This window comes from Orycteropus afer, unplaced genomic scaffold (assembly GCF_000298275.1).
Source record: "Orycteropus afer afer isolate SDZICR_OR568_19922 unplaced genomic scaffold, OryAfe1.0 scaffold00226, whole genome shotgun sequence".
Taxonomy (NCBI): Eukaryota; Metazoa; Chordata; class Mammalia; order Tubulidentata; family Orycteropodidae; genus Orycteropus; species Orycteropus afer.
The window spans coordinates 4,180,703-4,198,165 of NW_006921813.1; positions in this window are offsets into that span (position 1 = coordinate 4,180,703).

Here is a 17,463-nt window from a genome sequence, read left to right on the forward strand (position 1 = left end):
GAAAGCTTTCTCTTTTCCATGAGTAAGGCTGGGTTTACTCAGAAGTTGCAGCTCTTTCCCAATCCTATTTTGCGAGCCTTTTAGCCTAAACGCACTATTCCTAAAGTTGCACGGTAATGTACCAAACAGTGTTTCTTTGCTATTCATAAGGTTTTCCCTGGCCAATTCTTTCAATGTACATAATCCATAAGAGAAATAAAACAAAGGAAAAGAACGACATGATCATATCAAACAATGCAGAAAGGCATTTGATAAAATCCAACACCCACTCCTGGTTTAAAAAAAAAAAAAAAACCTCAGCAAAATACAAAAAGAAGGGAAACCCCTGGTGGTGGTAAGTTTGTGTGTCAGCTTGGCTGGGCCTTGTTCAGTGGCTGGGCAGCTGGATGTAGAATTCCCCATGATGAGACTGCCAATCAACTTCATGGTGGGCTCTACCACAAGCAGCTGAATAGCTGTTTTAGGGAAGTGGTCTGCTTCCCATATATAGCAGCAGCTTTGGGAATGGTCTCTAGCTTATGGCACACTTGAACCCTGCATGTAGCCATGTCATTGTTCAGCAGCCTGCCATGTTCTGCCGACCTTGGGACTTACAATGGACTTGAATTACTGTGTGGTTTGGTAATATCAGGACTGTCCCTTTATTTACTTGTCAACCTTGGGATTGTCAGCCTCAGCAGCCAGCAGCTGAGTGATGAAAAGCCTCTAGCTTCAGTGAGCCAGGAGCAGGAGGCAGAGCTGAAGCCCAAGGCTGAGGGGCTTTCACCCAGCCCCTAGAGCCTCACACTTTGAACTCGGACTTAAAACCTCCAAACTGAGAGAATAAATTCCTGTTTGTTCAAGCCATCCCATTTATAGTTATTCCTGTCAGAGCAGCACTAGGTAACCGGAACACCCCTCAACATGATAAAGGATATATGTACAAAAACAACCACCAAAGTTATTCTCAACAGAGACAGATGGAAAACATTCCCCTTGCAAATGGAAACCAGACAAGGATGCCCTCCTCTATCACCACTTCTATTCAACATTATATTGAAAGTCCTAGCCAAGGCAATAAGGCAAGCAAGGGAAAAAAAGACACCCAAATTGGTAAGGAAGAAGTAAAACTATCTCTGTTTGCAGATATCATGATCCTATACATAGAAAACCCAAGAGACTCAACAAGAAAACTACTGGAAGTAACTGAAAGATTTAACAAAGTGACAGGATACAAGATCAGCATATAAAAACCAGCTGGATTCCTCTATATTAACAAAGACATCTCTGAAAAGGTAATACTGAAGAACAAATCTTAGCAGGGACAGAAAACCTCAACAAAGGAAACTACAAAGCACTACTACATGAAACTATGAGAGACTGATATAAATAAAACAATATATATCATCCTCATGGATAGGAAGAGTGAGCACTGTGAAAATGTCAATCCTACCCAAAACAATCTGTACATTCAATGCAATCCCAATCCAGATCCCATCAACATTCTTTAGGGATATGGAAAAACCAATCACTTAATTTATGTGAAAAAGAGAGCGACCTCAGGTAAGCAAAGCACTACAAGGAAGGACAAAGGAGGCCTCACACACCCCCTTCTCAAAACCTAAGACACAGACAGTGCCTGGCTACCAGTGTTAACCACTCGGAGGGGGATGGGTGCAGGAGATCCTGGACAGAGTAGCAGAACAATGTGAAATGAAACTCAAAATCATAAAAAAAAAAAAAAGACTAGGTTTGCTGGACTGATAGAGCCTGGTGAGAACCCTGAGACTATGGCCCTTAACTACCCTTCTGGTCTGGAATTGAACCCACTCCTGTGGCTTCCTGCCAAACAATAGACAAGCATATCAGCTTAACATTTACATCAGGTAAATACACTCCTTGGAGCAATCAATGGTGGGAGAACAGAAGGGCAGTGTTTGTACAGGGAGATAGGTCAGGGGTGGGAGTGCATGGGAGGGAAGAAGTAACTACAGGGAAGAGGTAACTATAGGGAGGAAGTGGGAAGAGGGGCTGTTACATTGTGGGGAATTGCAGTCAATATCATGAGACAAAATGTGTATGAACTGCTTAATGGAAAATGAATTTGCTCTGTAAACTTTCACCCAAATCACAACAAAAATTTGAAAAAAATGAAAACCTACTATACAGCCACAGTAGTCAAAACAGCCTGGTATTGATTGGTACAACAACACACACATAGACCTGTGGAACAGAATTGAGAATCAAGAAATAGATCCATCCATGGACAGGATGATCTTTGACAAAGGGACAAAACCCAGTAAATGGGTAAGAGATACTCTCTTTAACAAATGGTGCTGGCAAAACTCCATTTGCAGAAAAATGAAACAAGATCCATACCTCACACTAGACACAAAAACTAACTGTGGATGGATCAAAGATCTAAATGTAAAACCCCAAACCACAAGGACCATCAAAGAAAAAATAGGGGCAATCTTAAAACACCAAACCAAACTCACTGCCATAGAGTTGTTTCAACTCATAGCAATCCCTCCTTGGGTTTCTGAGGCAATATCTCTATGGAAGTAGATTGACCAACCTTCCTTCCTTGGAGTGAGCGGTGGGTTTGAACCACTAGCCTTCTGGTTAGCAGTCAAATGCCTCAGGCACCATGCCACTTAGGGGCCCTAATTTATGGCATAAACAGATGATCATATATAACCCAAAATGCACAAATAGGAAAAGATAAACTAGATAGCTGGGACCTTTTAAAAATTAAATTCTTATGTACATCAAAAGACTTCTCCCAACAGGGGCCAGTTTTGCTGGTCTAGAGCCTGATGGAACCACTGAGACTATGGCCCTAGTTGCCCTTCAGGTCTGGAACTGAATCCACTCCTGTGGCTTCTGGCCAAACAAAAGACAGGAACATGAGCTGAATATTTACACTAGATAGATATACTCCTCAGAGAGAACAATCATGGGAGAACAGAAGGGCTGTGTATGCACAGGGAGACAGCTGGGGGGAGGGGGGGTTGGAGTGCATGGGAGGGAAAGACACAGGCAAGAAGTAACTACGAGGAGGAAGTGGGAGGGGAGTTGTTGCATTGTGGGAAATTTCAGTCAACGTCATGAGACAAAGTGTACGTGAGCTGCTGTATGGAAAATGAATTTGCTCTGTAAAATTTCACCCAAATCACAATTAGAAAAAAAAAAAAAGACTTCTCCCAAGAGTGAAAAGAGAACCTACAGATAGGGAAAAAAAAATACTTGGCACTGACACATCCAGCAAGGGACTTATCTCAAATATCTACAGAAAATTCCAACACCTCAGCATCAAAAAGACAAATAATCCAATTTAAAAATGGGCAGAAAATATTGACAGACACTTGACCAAAGAAGATATTTAGGCAGCCAACAAAACAACACATGAAGAAATGCTTATGATCATTAGCCATAAGAGAGATGCAAATCAAAATGATAATGAGATATCCCATACCCCAGCAACAACAGCAAAGTTTAACAAGACAGAAAACAAATGCTGGCAAGGGTGTGGAAAGAGTAGAACTCTCATACACAGCTGGTGGGACTGCAAAACAGTACAACCACTGTGGGAAACAGTATGGCTCTTTCTTAAAAGTTAGAAATGCCATTTGATCCAGCAACCCCACTACTAGGAATACACCCTAAAGAAGTGAGAGCTGGGACATGAATAGATACATCCACACAGATGTTCGTCGTAGTAGTATTCACAATAGCAAAGAGATGGAAACAAGTGCCCAACAACAGATGAATGGATAACCAAACTATAGTACATACACACAATGGAATAGTATGCAACATTCAAGAATAATGGAGAATCCACAAAACACTTCATAATGTGGGTGAACCTGAAGGACATTACACTGAAATAAGTCAATCACAAAAGGGCAAATATGGCATGAGTCCACTATTATAAAAAGTAAAGGAAAGGTTAACACATGGAAGGAAGCTTTCTTTGTTGGTTATTAGGAACAGAAGGGAGGGAAGGTAAATTTGCTATCTAGGTAAGAGACACACTGATTTGGGTAAAAAGAAAGGCAATATAGCAAAAGCGTGTGACCAGCACAGTAACACGAAGGAAAAGAAAGACACAGAGAAGTGCACAAGAGGTACAGAAGCACAGGTAAACACTATACATACACAATACTGCATTACCAATAACATGCATTAATCTACAGGTAGGTACACAGACAGGAAAAATGATCAGGAATGGGCAAGCAAGTGGGAATATACCCATGACCATAGATAGGTCTGGCAGATGATATTACTACATATGTATTTTTATGTGCCATAAAAATTGTCCATATATATATATAGTAGAGCTAACAAGGGGCAAAGTTCTGGTAATTTCCTAGCCACAACAAAAAACCTCAAGGCACTGAGTCACTGGACCCACAGGCTTGGGATCATGGTCATGGGGTACACCAAGCTCAACTGCCATAACATGCTACACAAAAACATTGTTCTATGTCCTACTTTGGTGAGTAGTGGCTGGGGTCCTTAAAGCTTGCGAGCGGCCATCTAAGATGCAACTACTGGTCTTTCCTCATCTGCAGCAAAGAAGAATGAAGAAAATCAAAGACGTATGGAAACAATTAGTCCAAGGGACTATGCCACAGTGAACCATGAGAACCTCAGCATACGTGACTCAGAGGCCAGGAGAACTAGATGGTACCTGGCTACCACTGCCAACCCTGCTGACAGGGTTCAAAATTGGAGATCCTGGATAGAGATGGAGAAAATGTGGAAGAAAACTCAAAACCATACAAACGACCAGGATTCCTAGTCTGATAGAGACTGGTGAAATCCCCGAGACCATTCTGGGCTGGAATTGAACACCCACTGCCACGGCTCAACTTTCAGCCAGGCAATAGAGAGGCCTACAAGGTAAATAATTACACCAAGAAGGTGCACTCCTTAGAACAATCAACCATGAGAGATCAAAAGGGCAGCATTTGCTCAGGGAGAAAACTCAGAAGGCAGGATGCACAGGAAAGGAGGACTCAGGGAAAAGGCAACCATGGGGAGGAGGTGGGAAGAGAGCTGTTACACTGTGGCGATTAAAATCAATGTCACAAAACTAAATGTGTATGAACTGTTGAATGAAAAACAAATTTTCTCTGTAAATTTTCACCAAATCACAATAAAAAGTTAAAAACATTTTGTAAACATGGATCTTGTCCTTCTTCATGGATTTAATCCATTGAATACTTTCTTTGCTATCATGAACTGAGACAACTGAAGCAGATCATGGAAAAAAATACAAGTCGTAACACTCAACTTTTCAGCTTACACCAGTTCTGGTTAAATGTTTTGATAAACAAGGTTGAAATTACTTATTTTAACTGATGCTCTATCATACTGGATTATCCTTTTTATATACACTTCACATTATCAAAATAAATGGATTAGTTATTATTTCAAGTAATCATTTCTTGAGTAGTTCTTGCAGGCATAGCAACATGCTAGTTTCTATGAAGGACACAAAATATTCTAATCCTTGCAATTTAACATGATTTATCATGAAACTGTTCAATACTGAACTGCACAAAATAGGATTTGCTTAAATATTAGCTACATGGAAACCATTTGAGTCAAACAAGGACCTATAGTAAATAGTACACCAAATAAGCATTAAGATATTTAGATAAAGAAAAAAATATTGACTTTCATGAAAAAAATTGTGTCACCTAATATTCTTGGTTTCAGGGATGGGAAAATATATGGCAAACAGTCAGCCATTCTCATCCTCCAGTACCTCTGTCAGGCCAGGTCCTGATCAAGGCATTCTTGCCCAGTCAACACAGATATGCCCTCAGAAGCCTTCTCAACACATGCCTCTGGGTAGCCACAACCAAATCCAAGGGCAAATATGGAGAAACTTACTTGTCATCTCTGGGCCCAAACCTTAACTTGGCTAGAAAGAAGTCTACAAGAACTATCACATGAATCCTATCAAGCATACACCAAAAAGAATACCTCAAGTCCAAAATCCACCAAGGAAGGGGTATTCATTTTTCTTTGTGGTCTAATAAAACGATACTATTCAACTCCAACCTTACACCACACAGATCAAATGGTAATTGTATTTACAAATCCAATAAAGTGCTTTGCAATCATGAAGGCCCATGCTGCTATAAATCAAGAGCACGAAATTATAAAATTAATATATGGTCACTGTGAAAATCAATACAAAAGTGCATCAAGCACAAACTGGATGTTTATCAGCCCTTCTGATACCCATTCCCCAGAAGTAGCCATCATCAAGTTTGGTTTATGCTGTTCCAAACTTCTTTACACCAGAAAAAAGGTATGCATGTGTGCATTTGTGTGTGTGTGTGTGTGTGTGTGTGTAGCGCTAACGGGGCAAAGTCATGGTAATTTCTTAGCCACAACCAAAAACCTCAAGGGAGTGAGGATTTTTAATGAAACTATTTCCAGCATTATTTTGTTACCTGAATGCAGTGTTTACATAGCGAATGATAATGAAGACTTCAGTGCCAATTCTAAACCTCGAACAGGTCAGTCTTTGGACATCACAAACTGAAACTGGAGACAAATGGACTATCCCAGCACTTTTGGAAGTTCAAAAGACAGAATGTGCCATTGAAAAACATCCTTTACATGTAGTGGTACCAAGCATACTGAAAAAGAAACATGTAACAAGCACTGAGAGCCATGGATCCAACAGATATTCTTGGAAAACATACTTACCCAGAAACACTCAGTGCTCAACAGAAAAAAAGAAGCTCAACAAACACTTGGTTTCACACTTTCATTTTACATATAAGGAAACAGACTCAAAGGTCACAAAGCCAAGAACACAGCACCAGAACCACAACCACCGTCTGGTCTCCTGCTGTGCTCACCAAACCACCCCGGCACCGGCATTCTTTCAGCATTAGGAATGTTGTTAAAGGTTTTATATGATTTGAACTCAGTTTTGATGTCATTGCCTATCTTGTCCCCAAATGTAACTCCTGAGCACCCTGGATGCCTCTATCTCAGGACATCCAGCTACCCTCAAGCCCATGATCCTTTCTCCACCCTCCAGACCCTTCCACAGGTGACCTTCTTGCCAATCCATCTCTGCTCGGCCTGTGACCCTGCCCTTCACATTCACACCTAGCAAAGTCCTGAGGCACAATAAAGGGGAATGTGTGGAAAGACCTGGAGCTCAGTATCTGGAGCCACAGCTGTCAGAGAGCTAAGTCATAACTACAGGAGCACCAAGGAGAGCGGAAGGTGCATTTGCAACAGGAATGATAATGGGGCGTGGGAGGAAGAATCTGATCTCCACAAACCATCACACAGCCAATCTCCTGATTTGTGTCCAACACTCACACAAGAGGATTCATGTTCAAATACATGGCAACCCTATGTTGTTGTTGTTATGTGCCGTCAAGTCGGACCCGACTCATAGCGACCCCTCCTTGGGTTTCCGAGGCAGTATCACTACGGAAGTAGATTGCCCCATCTTCCTTCCGAGGAGTGGCTGGTGGATTTGACCTCCAGTCTTCTGGTTAGCAGTCAAGTGCCTTAGCCAGTATGCTACCAGAGCTCCCTTGGCAACCCTATAGTTTGGGCTAAAATTTAACCTTCAAAAGCTCACAGAATAGTGGCACTTACACCCTTTTTCATAATCATATCAGAAGCTCAACATATAAACAGGTAAAAAACAACAGGTAAGTTTAAAAAAAAAAAAAGGCAAGGTAAGAGAGTATTCACTTTAAGAGAATTATTCACTCTAGATAAAAAGAAGCCAACCTGAATACACTATATACGTCTATGAATACAACTATATGACAGTCTGGGAAAGGCAAAACTCTAGAGACGGTACAAAGACCAGTGGTTGCCACAGGTTCAGGAGGATGGAGGCGAGGACCCACAGGTGACACACAGGACATGCTTAGGGCAGAGAATGTTTCTGCAGGGTACTGTAATAGTTGTTGTTGTTGTTAGGTGCTGTCGAGTCGTGTCTGACTCATAGAGACCCGACGCACAGCAGAACGAAACACCGCCCAGTCCCGTGCCACCTCTGCGATCCCTCTGTACTTGAGCCCATTGTCGCAGCCACTGTGTCAATCCATCTCGTTGAGGGTCTGTCTTCCCCTCTTTTGTCCACCCTCCACCTTACCAAGCATGACATCCTTCTCCAGGGGTTAGTCCCTTCTACTGTTAACAGTGGATACATAAAATTACACATCTGTCAAAACCCACTGGACACACCAAAGAGTGAATCCTCACATCAAGTGTGGACTTTAATTAATAACGATGTATGAACACTGGCTGACCAACTGTAACAAATGTACCACGCTGATAGGAGATATTAATAACAGGAAAAACTGGGTGCAGGAGTGAGAGTTACACAGGCATTCTCTGTACTTTCCGCAAAACTGAAACCGCTATGAAAAATATATTTAAAAAAAAAAAAAAAGAAGAAAGGCTATTCACTTTACTTTCTCCCTTATACTTCCTTATACCTTCCCTAACCCACATCCAGAGGGCCAATGGTGGCTTAGCAGTAGAATCTTCAGTACTCACAGGAGACCCGGGTGCAATATGCTAGGATGCTGAACAGGTTCCCATGAAGCTTCCAGACTGAGAGACTAGGGAAAAAGGCCTGGCAATCTACTGCTGAAAGTCAGTCAATGAAAATTCTATGATCACGTCTGATCCACAACCAATTACAGGGCCAGCACAGGACCAGGCAGCATTTCATTCCACTGTGCATGAGGTCTGCATGGGTCAGGGACCAACTCTGAAAACCCTAGCACTCCAGAGAGCAGTTTGAAACCACGCATATCTTCTGACACATTCATTTTTATTTAACAATACCAAGACCCATAATAGAAAGCCAGGGTGAATGATACTTTACACACTTCAAACTGATAATGGGTGGTGGTCTTTTATCTCTCGAGTGATGAAATCTTCATGCTCTTACTTCTCCCAAACACGGACAAGCTATAAACCTCTTGCTCTGGATTAGATGGCATGAATATTACAAATCCTTTTTGCTGGTGCTGGAGACGTGCCACCTGTACCACCACCAAGGGCTGTTCCATCCAGGGCTGGAAGAGCTCAGCCCTGGCAGCATCCTACTGGACATGCTTCCACGGGCCTCCAGGAATGGACCCTTCCCTGCTCTGGGTGCCATCTCCCAGGGTATCCCAAAGATTCCAAATCCTCAAAGTGCTGGAAGACACTATATTCCCTTCAAGCCCCTCACAAAATGCACAAAAACCAGCTTTGTGCCTCTAGTCCAGAGTAGGTAAAGGAATAAACCAAAACCCAAACTCACTGCCATCAAGTCAGTTCAACTCACAGCAACCCCCACTGGGTTTCCAAGGCTGTAAATCTTTAAGGAAGCAGACCACCTCATCTTTCTTCTGCGGAGTAGCTGGTGAATTCAAACCACTGACCTTTCAGTTAGCAGCCAAATGCCTTTACTACACCACCAGAGCTCTTTTAAAAGGGATAAAAACAAAACAAAACAAAAAAAACAATCAAACACATTGCTGTCAAGTTGGTTCCGACTGATAGCAACCCCTCCTTGGGTTTCTGAAGCAGAATCTCTACGGAATAGATTCCCATGTCTTCCTTACAAGGAGTGGCCGGTGAATTTGAACCGCCAGCCTTCTGGTTAGCAGTCAAATGCCCTAGGCACTACACCACCAGAGATGGTGCCAAAAGTCATCCCATCCCATCCCATCTGCTCCACACCACTCCCTCCATTTCTCTTTTCTCTAGATGCTGCTTCTTTCTATCATCAACCCACATGTCCTCAGGTTCAAAGACTTGTGCAAACACATGCCCAACGGAGCCCATTATGATTACTGTTGTTGTACCTTCAGCCAGATCCAGGTTTAAGCTGAACCAATGCCCAGTATCTCCAATCAGAGATTAATTCAAACTGATTCCAAATTTGAACACGAATATGGAAGCTAAAATTCTCATAGTTGCTAAAAGTGTTGCTGTTAGTTGCCTTCAAGTCCATTCAGACTCATGGCAACCCCAAGTATACAGGAAAAAAAGGCTCCGTAGGTTTTCAAGGCTATGACCTTTCAGAACCAGATTGGCAGGCCTGTCTTGTAAAGCACCCCTGGGTAGGTCTGAACTGCCAACCTTACGGTTGTTGTTGTTGTTGTTTGCCGTCGAGTTGGCCCCGACTCATAGCGACCCTTCCTTGGGTTTCCACCGCCAGCCTTCTGGTGAGCAGTCAAGTGCCTTAGACACTATGCTACCAGAGCTCCCCACCTTATGGTTGTTGTTGTTGTTATGTGCCGTCGAGTCAAACCCGACTCATAGCGACCCTTCCTTGGGTTTCCAAGGCAGTATCACTACGGAAGTAGGATTGCCCAACCTTCCTTCCAAGGAGTGGCTGGTGGGTTTGAACCGCCAGCCGTCTGGTTAGCAGGCAAGTGTCTTAGCCACTATGCTACCAGAGCTCCCCCACCTTATGGTTAGTAGTCTAATATTTCACCATTTGTACCACCCACGGACTGCACCAAACTAGTACTTCGAAGTCAATTTGCGTGGACTAGGATTTCTGAAGTCAATTTGCATGGACTAGGATTTCTCCAAAGAGAAATGGCCACCACCTTGGGAGACAATGTCATAATCTAACAGATCAAAATCATGAAAACCTGCTATGTGCTTGACAAATTATAAACAGAAAGTGGGCAATGAGCCAAGAGTCTGAGCAATGGAGACCTGAAGAGAAGCATTTCATCAGCCAGTATCTCTGCGACACTGTGCAGAGAGAGTCTGGCCAGCCGGCCGGCCTACCAACAAGGACGTCTCTGCTAGCGGGCAGGTAAAGGCCTCATCAGGCTTCCTCACCTTCCTGACACTTTTCACTAAAGATCAGTCACCTCTCTTTACTCTCTTACCCAGCAGCAGTCTTCAGCCTTTATTTGGTCTCAAACCATGAAGAAAATGCTTAAAACCACTACCGAATGTGTATGCACTTAGCCTTTTTGGTGTACATTAACTGAAAATGGGATGTGTTCATTTCTAATCAGGCTGCGTAGTGTGAATGAGACCCACAGGCCCTGGTGAGGTGCACCTGGCATGTGTGCAGGGCTCAGGACCTCTGTGTCTGTTAACGAAAGTCCCCAAGTGCTCTCTAGAGCCCTCCCCTCCAGCTCCCTTTCCCGAAGACCCTGTGGCTTCCTGTTCTCTCACCCCCTCTCCCAGGAACTCATTGATACTTTGATAAACACTATTCATACCAAAGGAGCTCTGGTAGCATAGTGGCTAAAGTACTTGACTGCTAACCAGAAGGCTGGCGGTTCAAACCCACCAGCCACTCCTCGGAAGGAAGGTTGGGCAATCCTACTTCCGTAGTGATACTGCCTCGGAAACCCAAGGAGGGGTCGCTATGAGTCGGGGCCGACTTGACGGCACATAACAACAACAACAACATTCACACCAAGAGCATTAACTTTCCCAGAGAGTTTCAATAACTTTAGCAAATACATTCAGTAAGGAGCCCTGGTGGCACAACTGTTAAGAACTCAGCTGCTAAATGAAAGGTCAGTGACTGGAACCCACCCAGAGGCTTCGTGGGGAGAGGCCTGGTGATCTGCTTCCATAAAGACTTCAGCCAAGGGAACCCTATGGGGCAATTCTACTGCCAACATGGGGAGTGGCTGTGACTCAAAACCAACTTGGCAGCACACACCAATAACTTTCAACAAAAGGCAACCACCTAACATAGTCATTCACTACATCTTCTATTTTTCACGCCTTGTGGATTTGAGGGGAGCTCTGGTGGTGCAGTGACTAAGGTATTTGACTGCTAACCAGAAGGCTGGCAGTTCAAACCCACCAGCCACTCCTCAGAATGAAGACTGGGCAATCTACTTCTGTAGAGATACCACCTTGGAAACCCAAGGAGGGGTCGCTATGAGTTGGAATCGACTCGAAGGCAGTTTAGTTTTTTTTTTGGTTTTGTGAATTTGAGAAGTGCCCTGGTGGCACTTGGCACTTGGCTGCTAACAGGAAGGTCAGTGGTTCAAACCTACCAGCATCTCTGCAGGAGAAAGATGTGGCAGCATGCTTCCATAAAGATTTACAGCCTTGGGGGCTGTTCTGTTGCACAGGGTTGCTGTGGGTCAGAATCAACTCAATGGCAGTGGTTTAGTGGGTCTGTGAACTTGAGAGAACCATGCTGAGGCAGAGTAAGCTTTGTCTGGAGTCCCTGCACGAGGCAAACAATTAACACGCTCAGTTGCACCCACAGGCCCTCCAAGGAAGGGCCTGGTAAAACACTTCTGAAGAACCAGCCAATGAAAACCCTGTAGAGCACAGCTCTACTCTGATGTACACGGGTCACCGCGAGTCAGGGCTGGCCCACTGGCAACTGCTTAGGGGAAGCTTTGCCTTGCACCTAACTCTCTTCCATCCTGTCCAGCAAGCAAGCCCACTACTGTGTTCTGGGGTATGTGGGGTGGTTCTGGGAGACTGGCCTGCAGGTCCTTGTTTAATATCTTTTCTCTTTCACATCTCCCTCTCTAACGCCATTGGCCCCATCCCCAGATGACCAAGGGTCTGAAAGGGCATTTTCACCCCTGTAGTCTGGGTCCCTGTTTTTCCTGAAGACTGCACCACATCATGTAGCATTCATATTTATTTCACCCAGTTTTTTCACTGCTCCCTGAGTTAAGGACCATCTTTCTATCTTTGTGATCATCTGCAGTGCCCAACATGATCCTGGGCACATGAGCTATATGTGATACAGTTTCTGATTACCCAATTACGAAAGTTAAAAATACTAACCTGAAAGACAGGAAACTGGGGGGCCTTCCCACCTAAAAATAAGAAGGTGATCCATGAAAATTAAGGACACTCCTTCATAAGGAAAACCAAACCACCACTGGGGCCTTCTTTCAAAACCTTTCTTCCCTTACAACTGCCTGTGTCCTTGTTTCACAGGGAAGAGATTCTTGGTCACATTTTTTTCACTCCAAGTTACCAATTAACATTCCAATTAAAATCTGACCCACATCCATGCTCTCTCTGTACAGATCCATGATCCCCTCCCCCTGCCCCGTCCATGGACCAAACATATGTGACAGGGGATATGCCAGGAAACACGATTCTGACACCAGAACCCCCAGCTGCACATGAAAGCAGCTGAGTCGCTGAGCAATAAAGCTATTTTTCTAGTAATGTTACAACATGTTGAAGAGGGGTTCTCCCTCTTTTAAGCACTTCCATATACAGTCATGTACCACACAGCGTCTGTTCAGGCAATGTCCAACTGCATATACATCCGAGGTCCCATAAGGTTATAACAGAGTTCAGAAATCCCAACTGGAGAATGGCGTGCGACAACAGCTTCCCACATACAACACATGTATCTCACATCTCTTGTACACAAAGCGACTGCACTGCCATGTGTACAATATATATATATATAACCTACAATACATATGTCTTGATAGTCACGGTAAATGCCTACGTTCCTGGCTTACGTATGCAATGTACTTTCTATGTAAAAGTTTAGCACATAACAGTGTATGCTTTGACTCGTAGGCAGCAACATCCAATCTCATGTATCATGCATCTCTTGAGTGTTGTAGCATTATCTGTTTCATTTTCTTTCAAAAACATTACCATGAAGTCCATCAGGGTCCAAACAAAGCAAAACCAGAGCTAGTGATAGCAGCAACAAGAGGGAAAGGAAGAGTATTGAACTAGAAGTGAAACAAAAGGTTGTTAACCACCACAAAGGTGGAAAATCAGTAAACACTATGGCTCCCAGGTTAGGCAAGTTGTACTCAACAATCACAATGATCCTCAGGAAAAGGAACAAATTCTACGAGCTGTAACAGGATGGGCTCCGCTGAAAGCTACAAGGTTAACAAAAATGTTAGAGGCGATATGGAGAAATTAATGGCTAATGATATGGACTGAAGATCAAACACAAAAGCAAATCCCTCTCAGCACATTAACAATCACTGCCAAGGCGTGTCTGAGATGCTGAAGAAAAAGCAGGAGCAGGCTAGCATATGGTGTTTGCACAACGGCACAATGTCCAAATCATATAATGTCCTATTTTACGGAACGTATCATGGATATCAAGCAATGCGTGACTGGATAACTTTCTTATGCCTTTACCAACCCTCAACTAGAAGGTCTCGCACCCATCACCTCAGAAAGCAAAATGTAATTTTCAAAGAACAGAGTGAGAACTAGAGAGTCACTGGGTGCTGATGCGAGTTATTCCTAACATCCATGATGACAGCCTTAGCCTCTTTAAACTCCAGGAGAGTCTCTAACAGCCAGAGCGAATCAATAGCAGTGTGGTGCTAGAGTAAGGTTCTCATGGTGGTTCTTTTACCTGTTAGTTTATGACTTTAGCAAGTCAGCCTCTCCAAACACCAGTTCTTCCACTGTAAAGGGAGGACCGATCTATCTGCCCAGCGCACCAGTGTTCCTCTAGGATCAAAGAATGTGTGATGGTGTGAACAGCAGCAGCCATGCCTGACTGAGCCCGTACCACAGCCAGGTGCCTCAGAAGCATCACAGCTATGAATCCATGGAAGTCTTGTGTAGCTGGCATTACTATCCCCATTTTACAGGTGAGCAGACTTGGCTAGTTAACAGCCTTGCCCAAACTTTAACCCCCACATTTGTTAAACTGCCTTCCTCTAAGAGTCCATACGAATGTTTAGAAGCCCTCTCTGCTCAATGATCAAGCATGCAGTTCCAACCAAAAGGTCTGCAGTACAAACCCTCCAACCACTCCACAGGAAAAAAGACCTGGCAATCTGCTCCCATACAGGTAACAGCCTAGGAAACCTTACAGGGCAGTTCTACCCTGTCCCATAGGGTTACTGTGAGTTGGCTCTATGACATAACAACACCATGAAAATGTTTAAGACAATAAATCCACAAGAAGCAGCTGACAGACAAATTTGATTGATCCGTTTCTCTTTCACCTTTCCTTCCCAGTATTTACTTCTCTCTTGTCCATCACCAATTTCATCAAATCCCTTTCTCCAACTACTGTCCTTCCTCCAGTTATTCCTTTTTAATTCCTCTTCCTGCTTCCTTTCAGGGAATCTTCTCCTCTACTGTTCATTTTATGCTTTCATAATTAACATGAGAACAATTACTAAACAATAAATAAAAGCACAACTTTTTAAAGTGTATATAAAAGACCTGAATATTATTTTTCAGTGGAACGAAATATTTACAAAGGCTGTAGGACACAGTTTGAATATTTCTTTGTGTCTTCATGTATGTGTATGTGTGTGTGTGTGTGTGCTTTAAACAACTCTTCCTGCATTAAGTGAAGACACAGTTGAGACTTTCACAAAGATAAAATGACAGAAAGCCTACTAAAATTGTTATCATGAAATCAAAAGCCATTTCTACCTTAGACTATCAGCATATGATTACTCTAGAATTTTACCAGACTTGAAAAAAAGGAGCACAGATTTGACTACATGCAAAATCCTAAATTCTCAGAGCTTTCACAGAGGGGAACTCTCTACTCAGCTCCGGTGTCACTTCCTTTGTGAAACCCTTCCTTACACCCACTCCAGCCATCTGAGCTGTCTGTCCTCTGGGTACTTTGTTCATCCCCTATCTCTATTACCATTGTGACCAGCTTATACTGCGGCCTGTTTTCAGCTCCATCTCTCACACTAGACAGAGAGGAGAGGCAGGGTAAAAAACAGCACTTCATTCATCTTTGTATCTCAGTCATGACTGCCACACAAAGATCCTCGAGACATGTTTGTTGGATGATGAAGCAAAAACACGCAGCTTTCAGACAGACGTAGGGTTGCCATGGAGCAGGACACCCTGGTGATGATGATCTCTTGATTTGCCTAAAGGAAAATAATCTAAAGCACTTGATTCTTGAGAAAGGAAATATACATGGTACATTTTTCAAGGCCGGTGCTAGCTTAGCTTTCATCTGCATGATACTGATTTTCCAAGTTACAGTTTACACTATCAGTTATCTAGAAGCTCACATGCTGTAGTGGTTAAAGCACTCGGCTGCTAACCCAAAGGTCGGCGGTTCCAACCCACTAGCCGCTCCACAGAAACATGAGGCAGTGTGCTTCCATAAAGATTACCAGCCTTGGAGATTCTATGGGGCAGTTCTACTCTGTCCTATAGGTTGGAATAGCCTCGATGGCAGTTGGTTTGGTTTTAGTTTTGGTGGTATTCTAACCATCTGAAAGCTAACCAACCTTTCCTTCTCGGGAAAGGTCACTGTTCCAGTTGTTCCAGACATCACTTGCAGAGGCCAACCTCCTCCTGTTGCCACGCACCACAATTTGGTACATTATGCCCCTCTCTCCCTGCTCACAACATTCCACACATCACCTATCATCCTACCTTTATAACAACTTCTTAAAGGCCACAACTGACTGCTAACCAGAAGGCTGGAGGTTCAAATCCACCAACCACTCCTCGGAAGAAAGGTTGGGCAATCTACTTACGCAGTGATACTGCCTCGGAAACCCAAGGAGGGGTCGCAATGAGTCGGCCCGACTCCACAACAACAACAACAGGGGCCACTTTACAAATGAGGAAACACTGTGCTTACAACTCCTTCAGTATCCCACTGAGGAGAACGCAGTCCTACCTCCTGATTCCCAATCAGGTGTGCCCAGCAAATCTTTTGGGGAAGCTTTTATAAACTGCAGGCGACAAGGCTTCACTTTCCCCACCCCACCCCAACTCCTAATTCCAGACGTCTGGGGTGGGCCCATCCTTCGTTCTTTGACAAACTCTCCAGGTGCTTCTGGGAGGCGCCTCCGGTTAGGCAGCCCACACCAGGCAACATAAAATAGCATGTCATTATTTATTCCCTCTACACGTCATATTTCTTCCTTCTTTGACTCAAAGTGGTCAAACAGACGCTCAACACCAAGACCCAGGAGTAACTGCCAGCGTTGTCGCTCCACTTCTGTTTTTCAATGGAACGCTAAGCTCCCGTGCTATCAGACCCCTTCACACCCAGTAAACGAAACCAGCACCCAGGAGATCTCTTTCCACAGGCGGCGCTCCCCCTCCCGCGCCGCCCCGGCGCTGCCGCGGTACAAAAACAATTGCGCGGGGCCCCCGGGGAGGCCATCACGACCACCACCGCGCGCAGCGCATGCGACCCGCCACTGAACAAGGTCACCCCCTCTCTTCCTAAATCTTCCCTGGGCGTCGCCTGGAGTCCCGGGAGCGCGACGCCCCCGCCTCCCGCCTTTTCTACAGAAGTCTGCCGGGACTTCCCCCGCCGCCAGGCGCTCATTCTCTGCCCATCAACTCAGTCTATCAGGGGACGGGCTGCGCTGGAACTTGATATTCTCACGTTTGGGGCAGTTCAGAAATTATTACCCTGCGGTCGGCGCAGACATCCCCCGCCCCCCGGCCGTGTGAGCTCAGAACTTGGGAGCAGGCAAACACGCCCCCCGCCGGGAGATCGCTTCCTACCTCAAC